Source organism: Muntiacus reevesi, chromosome 17 (assembly GCF_963930625.1).
Source record: "Muntiacus reevesi chromosome 17, mMunRee1.1, whole genome shotgun sequence".
Taxonomy (NCBI): Eukaryota; Metazoa; Chordata; class Mammalia; order Artiodactyla; family Cervidae; genus Muntiacus; species Muntiacus reevesi.
Window position 1 is genome coordinate 27,896,457 of NC_089265.1, and position 14,239 is coordinate 27,910,695.

Genomic DNA, 14,239 nt, shown 5'->3' on the forward strand with positions numbered 1-14,239 from the left:
GGTGCTTTTCTTTTTTCATTTGTAGATCTTGGTGTAAGTAAATCTTTTTCCTTCTACTTGAGAATTTCCTTTCATATTTATTATGATTCAGGCCTACTGGTAATGAATTTTCTGAACTTTTGTTTGTCTGGTTAAGTTTTATTTCACTTTAATTTTTGAAGGATGTTTTTGTTGAATATAGAATTCTAACTATAGGGCTTCTGTCCCCCCCACCTCACCCCACAAGACACACATTCAGCTCCTTCCATTCCATTGTTTTCTGGCATGCCTATTTTTTGGTGAGAATTGTGTTATAATTTTTTTACCCGTTTATCTGTAGTTTGCAGCAATTTAATTACATCGTGTCTTTCTTTGTGTTTATGCTGCTTAAGCTTATTAAATGCCCTAAATCTATGGTTTTATCGTTTTTATCAAATTTGAAAACTTTGGCCATTATATCTTCAAAGATTTTGTCTGCCCCATCACTTTTAAACATACACTGTAACACTTAGTGTTGTTTCATAGGTTACTAAGACTTTTTCAGTCTGCCTCTGTCCTTCTGTTTGAATAGTTTCTTTTTTGATGTTTCAGGTTCAGCACCTTTTCTTCTGCAGTGTCTAATCTACTATTAATCCCATACAGTGAATTTTTCATTTTAGATGTTATGTTTTTCATTCATAGAAGTTATATTTAGTTATTTGTGTCATACATTTCCCTTTTTATTATGTACATATTTTCTTTTAAATACTTAAACACAACTGTTATAATCATGTTTTAGGCCCATTGTCAGTTAATTCCTCCATTTCTGTCATTTTGCATCTGTTTTGACTGACTGACCTTTCTTCTCATTATGACTTATATATCCTAACTTCTTTCTGTGTCTAGTGATTCTTGGTTGGATGCTGGACTTTTTTTATATTTTAGAGCACTGGAGATTACTGTCTTTCTTTTAGAGTGTTGGACTTTGATATGACAAGCAATTATTTGTTGATCAACTTGAACCTTTGAAAATTTTGTTTAAAAAAGGCTAGACTGATCCTAGTCTAAGGCATGTGTGTGAAGCATGAATATCTCCAATCCGCTGTGAGCTCGGAAAGTGGTTCAGCTTATAATTTCCTCAGCACTTTTTGCTCAACCTTGTGGAGTCTCATCCTACACAAAGGTGGCATAGTGTTCAGCAGGAGTCTCAGACATCCTCATGAAAAACTTCTGGAGTTCTTGTTCTGTACAGTACCTTCCCTTATGATACTCTGCCCTGCAAATTCCAGCCTCCTCTGCCTCCCTGACTTCAATGAGAGTACCATGCTCTGTGTAGGATTCTCTTCCTTATTTAGCAACCTACAGAGTGTCAGTTAACAGAAATCCAAGGGATTTCAGGATTTACCTCATTTGTTTTCCCTTCTTTAAGGGTCAGAATCTGTTAATGGTATTGCCTATCAACCAATGTCTCAGAATGGTTGGTTAACACATTTTTGTTCACTTTTTTCATTGTTATGGGAGGTTACATTACTTTTTTAACATTAAAAACATTTAAAATCTTCAAAATCAATGTATATAAATATACCCCTCAGTTCCCAGAGTTTCCCCCAACTTGCTTTATTATTTTTCATGTGTGTGGTGAAAGCAGTTAACATAAGATCTATCCTCTTAGCAAATTTTAAGTATACAATGCAGTGTTATTAGTTACAGACACTAAGCTGTATAGTTCATCTCCAGAACATATTTATCTTGCATGTCTAAACCTTTGTACTATTTGGATATCACCTCTCCATTTTCTCATCCCCACCATTCCTGACAACCGCTATTCTACTATGCTTTTATGAATTTGACTACCTTAGATTCCACGTGTAAGAGAGAACATATTATCGTTGTCTTTCTGTACCTGGCTTATTTCACCTGGCTTAATACTCTCCAGGTCCATCCGTATTGTGACTAAGATTTCTTTCTTGTTTATGGCCTTGGTGGTGGTGATGCTTTCACAGGCGTATACTTATCGTCAAACTCATCGAGTTGTATACATTAACTATGTACAACTTTTTAACTTACCTCCATAAAGTCCCCACTTTTTTAATAAATAAAAAGTCCCCACTTAATTTTAATAAATAAAATAAATAATTTTGTTTATTTTTTTAAATCGAAGTAAAATTGCTTTACAGTGTTGTGTTTGTTCTGCTGTCCAGCAGCGTGAATCAGCTATGTGTATATATGCATCCCCTCCCTGCTGAGCCTCCTTCCCACCACCACCCCACATCCCAACCTTTTAGGTCATCACAGAGCCCCAAGCTGAGCTCCCTGTGCTACACGGCAGCTTCCCACCAGCTATTTATTTTATACATGTAGCGTATAGTAAAGTAGTTTTAAAGAACAATAGAAATCTTCAGTTGTAGGAATGCTTTGGACTCGAATGCACTCCCTAGGTATATCTCTGTTTCACCTGGTCACGGGCTTCACTGAGTTGATGCCTCTTCAGCTAAAAGACAAGTCAGTGTATATTGTTTCCCTTCCAACCCTTTGTTCCTGGGAAACTTTGATCTAATGAACCTCTGCTCTCAACAGATGCTGCTTCTTTCCCTGTGTGATTCTCTGGTATTCCGAGCCAAGGAAAGGAATGAAGTATAGGGATCAGGGTACACTGTCGAGGCTGTCTCCATGTACCAGTGCTTGTGATGTGGGCTGTAGACTTCAGACAGCACCATGGTTTGTCCTTAAATTTCTGAGCAAAGTCTTTTGTGTGTGTGTGTGTGTGTGTTATTTGCTTGGTTACAAGACGATGCTGATGAAGACTACTGCAGGAAAAAATGTTTTCACTGAGCACTCCTAGTGGAGAGAGAGGGGTCATAGCCCTGTTTTCTGGTTTGTGTCGGCTTGATCATCTGGGTCAGTGGGCTCATGGTAGAATGATTGGCATCTTTTATGCCTTTTCTCAGACAATTTCTGTTTCATGATTTAAAGCCAGCGTTGGTTGTGAATTGAAACCTCTATATACAGTTCTCTTTTTAAATCTTGCCCCATCAGCCTTATAACTAGTAATAATAATAACATATACTTTATTAAGAAATCTCACACAATGAATCAAAAATATGAAATTTTTTCTAAATATTTATGCTCTGTTAACTGCCATTTCCACCACCGGGTGATGGTTCCCTTGTTGGTATTTTGCTCAGATTCTGCAGTGTTTTCAGTCACTTTTGATTACTAGAATAGATTAATAAGGCTCACTCATAATCAGTTTTAAGTGTCAGTCTTACATTGAATTCAAAGCTCTTTCTGTCCCCATTCCTACTGCAAATTGGGCTAAAGATGGCCCTTCAGAGCTGTCTCCTCTCGAGGGATTTAAGTGGGAAAGAAGGACAGGACAGAGGACGAGAGGCAGGTCCTTTCATTGTTCATTGTCTCTGCTTCTCTGACTGCAGCCAGTGGATCGTTGGCACTTCTGTGTGTGACCAGTTTCCCCTTGCTGGCTCTGGCTCTCTGATGGTCTCCTTGGAGGAGCTGGGAGACAAAGGACCCTGAACTCTGTAGAGCCCTTGACTTGAGGGATTGGGTTTCTCTCCCACCTTTTGATTCCAGCAGCCTCTGTGACTGACTTGCTTTTACATGGTAGATGGGGCTCCTTGTTGACACATAGGTGAAATGAAAAAAGGCCAGCCGTCTCAAAGTGGTGTCCACCCAACCATGGAACATTCTTTTAGCCTTGCCATGAATGCAGTGGAAACCTAAGCAATCGCTCAGTCACTTCTTCCCTCAACTCTACCATCTCTTTCTTGACTTTTCTCCAAGACCAAGGGACACATTGGATACTCAGCAGACCTGTTGCCTCACCAACCTTCAGGGGAAGGATAGTCATTTAGTCAATGAAAAATGGAGGTGTTGGGAACCCCAAAACATAGTTAGAATTTTTTTTAGGATCTCCCTCCCTCAACCTCTTAGAGAAGAAACACCAGGTGTCTTCCCCTATGGGGAAGGGGAGGTTGTTATAGTCTCTTTTTCCAAATGTTCACCCAGAGGACACACTACTCTGCCAGTTTCTCCTTTATATTAGTTGCAGATAGGACTGGGACTAGGAATAGGAGATATACTAAAATGAGCACCTGTCAGTAAATCTAGAACATTCTTTGCCATTACTTTCTCCATTTGCTACAATTTCAGGACTACAGAGGAAATCCTGTTTTATAATGACAACATGAATAACCATGAAGTTATGCTACTCATGCTAACATTTACTAAGTATTTACTTGATGTCATGCATAGTGGTGAAGGCTTTACAGGCATATCTTCTCCCATCCTCATAACCAGCCTATGAAAATGTCCCCATCATCTCTACTCTGCAGGTGAGAAAAAGTTACTCAACTATTTAATAGGAGAGCCAAAGTTCAGAACGTGTCTGCATTTTTAGCCATTTCCCCCATATTGTGCATTGGACTGGCCGTCTTTGATGCTATTGAAAGTTTCTATGTTTGGGTTTATCTTTATAGGTATGGCCTGGAGAAATTGCAAGGGAAGCAGTAGTCTTGTTAGAAGCCATTCTCAACCAGAAGTCTCATTTTTCCCTTTTATAACTTTAGGATTCCATGATTCAGATGTAAATAATAAACATGGTTTGGCAAAGGTTAATAAAATACTCATTGACTTACTGCCAACTTCACTCCAAGTTCCAGTTTTTTTGTTTGTTTGTTTGTTTCTAGGGTTTTTTTTTTTTTTTTAGGGAATAGCTACCTCTTTGGCAATTAATTTTCCCATGTGGGTTTGAATGAATTCCCTCAGGTCATAGAACTGTAATCTGGAAGAGTTCATTTAGCAAATGGCACCCAGCTTATCTCACCCTGGTTTGCCAAAGACACTGGGAGGCTTTGTTTGAACACAGGCAACAGTACTGGATGGCAGATGTTTGCAAATACCATTTGTTTAATTACTCAGGCACTTTATAATATATTTTTCTCCTAAGCTGAAACACATCCTTTTATCAGCTTTAAAACAGAGTGCAACTTTTCAGAGCCATTCTGTCTGCCTTTTTCCCTTGTGCATTGGTCCAAACAGATCAAGTGAACAAAAAGAAGAGAAAGGAGTAGCCTTTGGCAGTTACCCTCAACTTTGCCTTTTAGTAACCACAACAGTATAGAAATGAGTACCTTTTCCCATCATGCTCCCCATCCCCTAAAACATACAAAACCAACCAACAGAAAAGAACTGCTGACTATCAAACTGCAAGGGTGAAAAGATAGTCAAGGAGGAGGAGGCTCACATGGCAGTAGCCCTTCCTAGCAGCCCATCCGACAGCATCTATAGTTAGTGTCTGAATTCTGGCAACTTCATAGGGATCCGGCCCTGCCTTGTGGCTGGTGCGTGTGTGCTAATGAAGGTTCTCATGGGCTCAGTGAGTGCCCAGCCTGCCCTGTCAATCTAAACCCCGTCACTTCAGTCTCTTAAGCATGCAAAAGAGCCCCTGACAGTTGTACCTTAGAGGATATGGGTATGTGTTGAGTTTATCTAGGTTTCAGGAGATTTGGAGAAAAAAAAAAGCATTAGGAATCAACATGAAGGAGACGTCTAAGGCAGTTATTCTAAAGAAAATGGATAAAAAATACAACACCTCAGGCTGGCAATGAACTTGTAACCTAATAAAAGATCACATCTTTGGCCTTCATACCACATTCCACTAATAATTAGAAAACCAAAGCCTCTGGGGGAAGAGATACTCAGGTCATTTCCAACCCAGACACCAAGTTTCTGGAAAGAGTTAGCAATGCACCTGGCAACACATGGCCCTTATCTTGTAGATAAACAAGACTATTTCCTCCTAGTGACACAGTATTCAGTGTTCTCCTGTTAAATGCTTTGTTTCAAAGCATTCGTCACCTCTCTTCCAATGGATTACAATAAAAGGACAGCATTCTTTTGTTTTCCTTTGATAGTTTTTTTGCACGCTGCTGTCTCAGTAATGCATTATAGTGATGGTCAGGTTTAAATGGGCCCTTTCAGAAACCCCCAGTTGACACTGGCATATTTGAAGAGGATTCGCAAACTTCCAGCTCATAAGCTGTGTGGATGTGGTAACGCTCTTGTGTGCTCTGGAATCAAACCAGGTTGTGCAAAGAAGAGACTCATCCCAGATGGTCCAGACTTACCTCTGATCTTGAAAGACACACACACACACAAATAGCACAATTAGCGAATCAATCCTCACTTCTCTCATTGAGGTATCAAGCTCTCTCCTTCTTGGGGGATATGGGAATCTCAGTTTTCTATGCTTTTGGCATATGGCTTCCTTTAGATGGGTTTTTCTTCTCTCTTCCTGTACTTAGCTAGGAAAGAATCAGGAAACCAACGAAATGCTCATTGCTTACTTATTCAACCTCCCTGCTTCAGGCCCCTACAGCTAAAGAGAACCCTGTTTGCCCTATTCTTAAGTGTTCTTTTATTTAGAATATTGTAGGATGTGAAAGAGTTAATTCATTTTTCATATTATTTAAAAAAAATTATCTATTTTTAATTGAATGATGATTGCTTTATAATGTTTATTGGTTTCTGCCATACATGAACATGAACCAGAAATAGGTATACACATGGTCCCTCCCTCTAGAACCTCCCTCCTCATTTTAAATAAAACTGCTTATAGAAGATCCAAAAACAAGAAAAATATCTGTAACTACATTCTAAGAGAGACTACAGCCTTTATTTGGATGTATTCCCATCCAGTCTTCTTATGCTATGGATAGTTATTACATAATTGTACTCACTGTCTAATACAGTTTTATATTGTTTCTCATTTTAGTTTTATGTCTGAAGCACCCATTCGCTCTCCATGCCTCATCCTAAGGAGTGACACAAAGGTTTCATACATTGTCACGTAAAGTTATTGGGAATTGGGTATTTACCAACTCTTCTCTCTTGAGGGAAATGTGTTGGTTGGTTAGGTCTTATTTATTTATTTATTTGAGCTATACTGGATCTTCATTACTGTGTGTGGGCTTTCTCTAGTTGCAGCGAGTGGGGGCTACTCTCTAGTTGAGGTGCATGGACTTTTCATTGTAGTGACTCCTGGTTGTTAAATTGCCAACCTCCATTGGATCATAGAAAAAGAGAATTTCAGAAAATCATCTACTTCTGCTTCACTGATGACACTAAAGCCTTTCACTGTGTAGGTCACAACAAACTGTGGAAAATTCTTAAAGAGATGGGAACACCAGACCACCTTACCTGCCTCCTGCAAAACCTGTATGCAGGTCAAGAAGCAACAATTAGAACTAGACATGGAACAATGGACTGGTTCCAAACTGGAAAAGGGCTACATCAAAGCTGTGTATTGAACACCCTGATTATTTAGCTTATATGCAGAGTACATCATGCGAAATACCAGGCTGGATGAAGCACAAGCTGGAATCAAGATTGTCAGGAGAAATATCAGTAATCTCAGGTATGCAGATGATACCACCCTTATGGCAGAAAAGGAAGAGGAATAAAAGAGCCTCTTGATGAAGGTGAAAGAGGAAGTGAAAAAGCTGGCTTAAAACTCAACTTTCAAAAAACAAAGATCATGGCATTTGGCCCCATTTCTTCATGGTAAATGCATGGGGAAACAATGGAAACAGTGACAGACTTTATTTTCTTGGGCTCCAAAGTCACTGTTGGTGGTGACTGCAGCCATGAAATTAAGACACTTGCTCCGTGGAAGAAAAGCAATGACAAACCTAGACAGTGTATTAGAAAGCAGAGACATTACTTTGCCTACAAATGTCCGTATAGTCAAAGCTATGGTTTTTCCAGTGTTCATGTATGGATGTGAGAGCCAGACAGTAAAAAAGGCTGAGCACTGAAGAATTGATGCCTTTGAACTGCAGTGCTGGAGGAGACTTTTGAGAGTCCCTTGGACAGCAAGGAGACCAAACCAGTCAATCCTAAATGAAATCAACCCTGAATATTCATTGGAAGGACAGATGCTGAAACTGAAGCTCCAATAGTTTGGCCACCTAATGCGAAGAGCTGACTTATTGGAAAAGACTCTGGTGCTGGGAAGGATTGAAGGCAGGAGAAGGGGACAACAGAGGATGAGGTGGTTGGATGGCATCACCAACTCAATGAATCTGAGTTTAAGCAAACTCTGGGATACGGTGAGGGACAGAAAAGCCTGGTATGCTGCAGTCTATGGGATCACAAAGAGTCAGACATGACTGAGGAACTGAACAACAATAACTCTTGTGGTAGAGCACGGGCTCTAGGGCATTTGAGCTTCAGTAGTTGTGGCATATGGGCTCAGTAGTTGTGGCTCATTGGTTTACTTGCCCCATGGCATGTGGAGTCTCCCTGGGCCAGAGAGCGAACCCATGTCCCCTGCATTGGTAGGGAGACTCCCAACCACTGGACCACCAGGGAAGTCTGGTTTGTTAGATCTCAGTCCAACTGTAACCTGTTTACATTTCTTCTGGTTTCTTAGAATCAAAGACTGCATTACCATCCAGAAGGACTTCTTACCTCTCCTTCCATATTGTGATAGTTCTTGCATCTTCAGGAAATCTGAAAACAAGTATGTTCTCATTTTCTATACCATCTAATGCAAGCTGACTAACCTTGCTATCCTACACTCGTTAAAAACTAGTTTGAAATTGGGATCATCACTCGCTTCAGCCTTAGCATACGCTCACATCCTGAGTTGCATGATATGTCCTGAGGGTGACAAATAAGCTGTGTATTTCCATTTCTCTTCAGTTGATGGTGGCTGAATAGCAGCCTAGGGTCTGTTTATGTCAGTGGGTGCATGCAGCATGCATGCTGTCTCTTCAGTTGTGTCTGGCTCTTTGTGACCCTATGAACTGCAGTCCGCCAGGTCCATGGGGTTTTCTAGGCAAGAAGACTGGAGTTGCCATGCCCTCTTCCAACGGATCTTCCTGCCTCAGGGATCTAACCCATATCTCCTGCTCCAACTCCTGCATTGCAGGCATATTCTTTACCACTGAGCCACCAGGGAAACCTGGTGGTTTAGGTCAATATAATAAAGTATGATTGTTTAGTAATGTTTGCCTCAGATACAAGGGGAAGAAGTTACATGCCTAAAGTTTGCCATACCTTGAGAGAAATACTTATTGTAAGTCTAATATGTGCTATGTATAGTACTGTTGTATGAATATACCATGTGCTATTTTCCTCATAGTGATACAAGGAAATGGTTTCATTTTCCCATACGAGCAGTGTGGTACAGCAAAAATTTCATTTGAACTCAAAAATTAGAAAAATTACTCAGAGTTAATCTATGAAATCAACACAAAATGAAATACAGAGAAAAGATTTACAGCTTTATGCTAAACAAACTTGTCAGAACGGCTCCCAGGATAGTAATATTCAGTTCCTAAGTTGTGTCCAACTCTTTGCAACCCCATGAACTGTAGCACACTAGCCTTCCCTGTCTCTCACCATCTCCCAGAGTCTGCTTAAACTCATGTCAATTAAGCCAGTGACGCCATCCAGCCATCTCATCCTCTGTTGTCCTCTTCTCCTCCTGCTCTCAATCTTCCCCAGCATGAAGGTCTTTTCCAGTGAGTCACTCTTCACATTAGGTGGCCAAAGTATTGGAGCTTCAGCATTTGTCCAGTGAATGTTGGACAATCCAATGAATATTCAGGGTTGATTTCATTTAGGATTGAATGGTTTGATCTCCTTGATGTTCCAAAGGACCGTCAAGAATCTTCTCCACCAGCACAATTTGAAAGCATCAATTCTTTGGCAATCAGCCTTCTTTATGGAACAACTCTTACATCCATACCTGACTACTGGAAAAACCATAGCTTTATTTTATTTTATTTTTTTTAATTAGTTGGAGGCTAATTACTTCACAACATTTCATTGTGGGTTTTGTCATACATTGATATGAATCAGCCATAGAGTTACATGTATTCCCCGTACAGACTTTTGTTGGCAAAGCGATGTCTCTGCTTTTTAAATACACTGTCTAGGTTTGTCATTGCTTTTCTTCCACAGAGCAAGCGTCTTTTTTTTTTTTTTTTTGAAATGGACAAGTTATTTAATTAGGTTCTTTGCAAGAAGTTCAGAATACTACTTTGTGAGGGTAAATTCCAAAAAATATGGAACGCTTCACGAATTTGCGTGTCATCCTTGCGCAGGGGCCATGCTAATCTTCTCTGTATCGTTCCAATTTTAGTATATGTGCTGCCGAAGCGAGCACAGCAAGCGTCTTTTAATTTCATGACTGCAGTCACCATCCACAGTGATTTTGGAAGTCTGTCACTGTTTCCATTGTTGCCCTATGTATTTGCCGTGAAGTAATGGGACCAGATGCCATGATTTTTGTTTTTTTGAAAGTTAAGTTTTAGGCCAACTTTTTCACTCTCCTCTTTCACCTTCATCAAGAGGCTCTTTTAGTCCTCTTCCTTTTCTGCCATTAGGGTGGTGTCATCTGCATTGTTAATATTTCTCCCTGCAATCTTGATTCCAGCTTATGATTCATCCAGTCCAGTATTTCACACAATGTATTCTACATATACATTGAAAAAGCTGGGTAATAATATACAACCTTGGCATACTTCTTTCCCAATTTGGAACCAGTCCATTGCTCCATGTCCAGTTCTAACTGTTGCTTGACCTGCATACAGCTTTTGCAGGAGGCAGGTAAGATGGTTTGGTATTCCCATCTCTAAGAATTTTCCACAGTTTATTATAATCCACACAGTCAGAGACTTTAGCACAGTTAAATGAAGCATAAGTAGATGTTCTTGGAATTCTCTTTCTTTTTCTATGCTTTGGCAGATGTTGGGAATTTTATCTCCAGTTCTTCTGCCTTTTCTAAATCCAACTTGTACATCTGGAAGTTCTTGGTTCACACACTGATGGAGCATTACTGGAAGGATTTTGAGCTCTATCTTGCTAGCATGTGAAATGAGTGCAGTTGTTCGAAAGTTTGAAGATTCTTTGGTATTGCCCTTCTTTGGGATTGAAATGAAAACACCTTTTCCAGTCCTATGGCCACTGCTGAGTTTTCCAGTGTGCTGGCATATTGAGTGCAGCACTTTAACAGCATCATCTTTTAGGGTTTGAAATAGCTCAGCTGGAATTCCCTCACTTCCACCAGCTTTGTTTATAGTAATGCTTCCTAAGGGCCACTTGACTTCACACTCCAGGATGTCTGGCTCTAGGTGAGTAACCACACCATGGTGGTTATCCGGGTCATTAAGACCTTTTTTGTACAGTTCTTCTATATACTCTTGCACCATCTTCTTAAACTCTTCTGCTCCTGTTAGGTCCTTACTGTTTTTGTCCTTTATTGTGCTCATCTTTGCATGAAATGTTACCTTGGTATTTCCAATTTTCTTGAGGAGATATCTAGTCTTTCCCATTGTATTGTTTTCCTCTGTTTCTTTGCATTGTTCACTTAAGAAGCCTTTCTTATCTTTTTCTTCTATTCTTTGGAGCTCTGCATTCAGTGTGGTATATCTTTTCCTTTCTCCTTTCCTTTTCATTTCTCTCCTTTTCTCAGCTATTTGTAGGGCCTTCTCAGACAACAGTTTTGCCTTCTTGCATTTCTTTTTCTTTTGGATGGTTTTGGTCACTGGCTCCTATACAGTGTTATTAATCTCCAGCCATAGTTCTTCAGGCAGTTTGCCTATCAGATCTAATCTAATAGCTGTGTCTAGTAATTAAACATATTTTAAAGAAAGATTGTCAATCAGAGGATGATTTGATTAATAATGGAAACTTGATAAGCGGGTACTACTGAATCCCATATTGGCTGTGTATACCCAAGCAAGACTGCTCAGTTTCTTATATTCGGCAAACATTTATTAAACATCTGATGTGGGCTTTGTCCTTGGTGCAAAGATAGCTTAAGATAGAGTGATACAGTGCTTGCCCTCAAGAAGCTCACAGTTGTTGGAGGAAACAGTTACAAATGGATACTTGAACTGCAGGAGGTCAGAAACTTGCTTGGCTTTGTGGAAGTATAGCCAAGGAGAAGCACCCTCCCCGAACCTGAGAGAAAATAGTAAGGCTTCCTGGAGGAGGTGATATCTGAAAGGAGTCTTAAAGTAGCTTTTCAAACTATACTAAAGGGCTAATGCTTTTCTCTTTTTAATTTTCAGTCTATCTTGCAAATACAATAAAGTGATTGACTAGGAAAGTAAAATTTTTAAAAAATCAAACCCAACTTTGTTATTAGAGTACAAAAATATGAAATTAACATATCATAATGTAACATATCTAAATGCTGTCTTTCAGCTTGCAGACTTACCTCAATTAACTGGTTTAAAATTGCGAATGGGAAGCTGCTGCACGTGGCTCAGGGAGCCCCGCTTGGTGCTCTGTGATAACGGATGGCTGGGATGGGGGGTCGCAGGGAGGTACCGGAGGGAGGGAATATACTTGCACAGACAGCCGATTCACTTCATTGTGCAGCAGGAACTAGCACGACAATGTAAAGCAGTTATACCCCAATTAAAAAAAGGCAGAAAACAGACAGGTGCACATCCACGGACCACACCTTGGCTGACCTGGTCTTATAGGATGAGTCGGTATCAGTCATTGGCCAGTGGAAAGGACTGGTTAGCACGAAGGACAGACAGCCTGAGCGAAGAGCTGGCTGTGAAATTTCCAGAGTGGATGGTGGGGCAGATATGAAGTGCAAGCATTGTGCAGATTCTTTTGGCCATTTGAGTGACTTAAATGTCCTTCCTTCCTGCTGTCTTGTTTGTGTTTCTCATCCCTCCGTCCCCAATCCTTACTTCTTTCTTGTTTTAAATAGTATGTTGGTGTGACTTTTTAAAGATAGGCTTCCCATGTGCCCTGATTTCTTCACTTTTTTTTTTTTTTTGTAGCTGGATATGTTTTAACAAGTCAGCATAGATTCCTTTTAGGAACAAGACTAATTACAAATTCATAAATTAAAAATAAAATAGAAAATGAATTAAAGGGAGAAAATTTTGTCTTATGAAGTAGCTGTAATTTAATCTCCATTCCCTACCCCTCATATGTAGGGAACATCTTCTGAATGCCCAATGTTAAATTAAGGCTTAGCTCTGACTTCAAAAAGCATAAAGCCTAGTAAAAAGGTAGGCAGTCTAACAGATACATTACAGATAAAACATGGTTAAATGCATGACTGTGTTTTCCTCAACGTATTCATTCATGACTTTCAATAAACTATGAACATAGTTCTTTGAATGTAGTTACAGGAAAACCCATAAAGTATAGCCATGGACTTGCTTGGGAGACTGAGAAGTCTTTTCATAAGAGAAGATGTTTAAGTAGGTGTTGTTTATTTTAAAAAACAATGATCTTTTCTCCTGACAAACTAATGCATGTACAGAGTTGAGTCCATATAATAGTTTTATAAGACTTTTCATGAAATCAGCCAAGCCCTCTTTTTCCTCCTTAGAAACAATGATTTCCAGCACTTTCCAGTTTTAATTATGCTACCAATATATTTCTAACTAATATGCCTATGATGCTACTGCTTAATGTTTTCAGAGGTAAGTAGTATATATTGACTTTTGTTTATACAAACTTAGACTTGCCTTTCTTATTACCCGACTTCTGCCACCCACCTCCCCATCTCTTTGGTTGTTGTTGGTTTTATTGCTGTCTGTCATAGTAGAGGCTTTGTTCAAATGTCTCTTGACCTTGGCAAATAGTTCCTGTTTCAAGCTGCCTGGAACAATCTGTATGGAAGAGCTGGCTAGGGCTGTGCGTGGAGGCTTCCCTATGAGGGAATCAGGCAGCTATCCTGATAATTTTATTGAGCAACTCACAAATGTCAGCATTTTAACATCTTCTTTTTGAGTTGGTCCGTTTCCCTAAAGAGGAATCTTTTGGGCTCTTGCTCAGGATGTATAAAGCTGGTTGCCAACTTTTCCAGAGCCAGGCTGGGCATGCAGCTGAAAGTTTTACCCTCTTTTGCATAGGCATCTCCTTAATCTCTCTTTTCAGAATGGCACCATGAGCTATGTCTACCCTTCCTAACTCCAGAGTTCCTCAGGCTAAGCCTCTTCAGGATGAAACCTATGAGCCTCTGGGTGAAGAAGGCTATTCACCTGCCTGTGTGGGGAGGATGGGAAGATCCAGGGATCGGTGGCTTCCTGTACACTCAACAAATGTACAGTTCAGCACCTCCCACCCCGCCTTGCCGGGCGCCCAGCCCCTGGTTCCTGGCTGCTGGGGTTCTGTTGGAGACTGATCGCTTGATCACACATCCTTTTCTGGTCTGCTCAGTTAGGCACTGTGCATCTGCTTTCCACATCCCTGCATTTTGTTGAAATACTTT

At 40.1% G+C, this 14,239-nt stretch overlaps 1 non-coding gene across 1 annotated transcript; it reads right to left on the reverse strand.

Annotated features, from left to right (window-relative positions):
* Positions 1 to 10,046: 10,046 nt before the first annotated feature.
* LOC136148819 (U6 spliceosomal RNA) lies at positions 10,047 to 10,153 on the reverse strand. Its single transcript, XR_010659583.1, has one exon. It is a non-coding gene; the product is annotated as a U6 spliceosomal RNA (small nuclear RNA).
* Positions 10,154 to 14,239: the final 4,086 nt, after the last annotated feature.